Raw genomic sequence first — 2,610 nt, 5'->3', positions numbered from 1 at the left:
TCATGGCTCTTATAGTTACAAAGTCAACAAAATTGACAACTAGACTTAATATTTTTTATATATATTATATATAATTAACTTTAATTGCTAATTTTGTTAACCTTATGACCACAAAAGCCATATGAATTAAGATATATTTTTTATATATATTATATATAATTACTACAAAAAATATAAAACACATTTTAATAAAAAAATACATAATCGATCATCCAATTTTAAGGATAAAAAATTATTTTTTACAAACGGAACTTTTTACAATTAATATTACAATCATGTAAGTAATTGGTTTATGTTTTTAAGAATTTAAATAGTAGTCATAAAATACTACTATTCCCTTACTACTTCCCAAACAGAGTTTCGGTCTATCTATGAGTTAGTTAAAGACTCGTTATATATAGTACATACGTTGGTTGTCTACTATCTTTGTTCTGTAGAAAAAAACAAAAATACAAAAAAAAAAAACTATATATCTTTTCATTCTTCAATCGTTTCATCGGTTGTTTAACACAATAAGAGTATCTTCGTGACTCAGTCACAGTCATTGAACAAATAAGAGTTTTTCGTATCGTAAATACACGAAAAAAGTCCCCAATTTTTAATAACGTCACTTTAGAATAATTACCCCCCTCTTTCTATAGTTCTTTACTTCTGAAACTTAATGTTCTGTTTCACACTTGATCTTCCATAAAACAGAAAATAGATCGTAGTATATCGTACATGATAAATTCCTTTTTAATTTTTACTTTTAAAAATTTAAGAAATTATTACATAACTTCAAAAAATAAAAAATAAAAAATAAAAAAAAGAAGGCGAGGAATTCTCTACTAACATCTTATAAATAATCGGTTTGGGATTATAAATATTATAGTGATATGAATAACGACTAAAGGTGATAAAGTGTATATACGTAATATAACCTGAAGTAAGAGTAAGTAAAGTATCAAAAAAAAAAAATGGTGTTATAAATGTCTAGAAATTTTCGGTAGATGTTCATATAAACTGTTGTATATATTTTGGAGGTACTTACAATAAACTTATGTAAAATCCTATGATTGTCTTTTGAACATACCTTTTTTTGAAATTAAAGAATGGTATAAAAAAATGAGAATCTCTCTTTTCTATTAATTAAAAACTTAAAACTTCTCCTATAATATATATATATATAGAGGATGACACAATTTAGGACTAGTTTAGGTCAATAATGTTTATCCAACATAACCTTTTTCGTAACTCACACTTTAGATTCCAAACCACTCACATCATATCCTTACAGTTATTTAATTCAATGATGTTTATCCCAATTTGATTAATCACTTTGACTTTTAACCTATGCTGATTATTACAAAAATATATATTTAATTTCCTTCTCAAAACCCCATAATAAGAAGACACATATGTATGCTAATGTTGAAGAAACAAAAGCATATCATCTGAAACATGATGAGAAAAAAAAAATAGTATATATTATCATGAAAATTATGAACTCACCTTCAAAAAAGTGAAGCTAGCATCACAAATACTAAAAAATCAGCCTCCATCTTTTTGCATTTCCAAATGCTAAGAGGTGCAGCAGGTCATGATGGGGAAGAGGGGCACATGAAGAACTAACTCATAACAAAACTATTTAATTTACTCCTTTTCATAATATTTAACCTAATAATTAAGGCTTTGAGAAATTTAGCATATTAATAATAATCTAATATATACCTATTATTATGAATATATATTATATATGCCAAAGTTATAAAGTAGTAGATATTGTGAAATAGAAAAGAATGAATATTACAAAATATTTTTAGGTTGGTGAAATAGAAAAAAAAAATGTAAGATATTGTCTTCTTTGCTTCACACTCATATTATTCATGATCTCTTCATGAGTTAGTATTGCACGTGCCCTGCTTCTCCATCTTGCTCAGCATGCACCCTTTTAATTCATTGCCACTAGCTAAGAGAACCTTATTAGCTTTGAGGTTGTAGAATGAAGAACAACAACAAAATTAAAAAATAATAATAATAATAATAATAAATAGAAGATATAATTAAGAGATAGAGAAAGAAAAGGGTTCACAAAGTGTGGTGTGGTGAAGTTTATGAGAGACACACATGAGGTTCATCTTTGTGTGGATTCAAGGGTTACTCATTTATAGCAAAAATGTGGAATTTTAGGGTGAATTTTTAAAAGGTGAGGAGCAAGAAGTGAAAGGCTTAGTTGGGTGTGGGACCTTTTTATTATTTTTCAACCCCAAACAGCTTGTCATAAGTCACAATTACAATATAGGACATTAGGACCACTTACTTACTTACTCATATCACTTACCACATTATGGCTTAAATTAATTACCTATGTTTCTGAAATATCCCTAGAAAAACACATTAAAATAATATTATTATTAAAAGGTGAGGAGAAAGGCTTAGTTGGGTGTGGGACCTTTTTATTATTTTTCAACCCCAAACAGCTTGTCATAAGTCACAATTACAATATAGGACATTAGGACCACTTACTTACTTACTCATATCACTTACCACATTATGGCCATTATGGCTTACCTATGTTTCTGAAATATCCCTAGAAAAACACATTAAAATAATATTATTATTAATTATTTT

At 27.1% G+C, this 2,610-nt stretch overlaps 1 long non-coding RNA gene across 1 annotated transcript in view; it reads right to left on the bottom strand.

The window, feature by feature from the left end:
• The window catches only part of LOC110269013, a 5,407-nt gene extending 3,217 nt beyond the window's left edge, over positions 1–2,190 (bottom strand). The window contains exon 1 of the long non-coding RNA XR_002357880.1: positions 1,492–2,190. This is a non-coding gene — a long non-coding RNA (uncharacterized LOC110269013). The remainder of the gene's footprint in view (positions 1–1,491) is intronic.

The sequence above is a fragment of the Arachis ipaensis genome, chromosome B02, assembly GCF_000816755.2.
Source record: "Arachis ipaensis cultivar K30076 chromosome B02, Araip1.1, whole genome shotgun sequence".
NCBI lineage: Eukaryota > Viridiplantae > Streptophyta > Magnoliopsida > Fabales > Fabaceae > Arachis > Arachis ipaensis.
The sequence above is the reverse complement of the archived record's forward strand: the minus strand, read 5'-3'. Positions and strand labels throughout refer to the sequence as shown.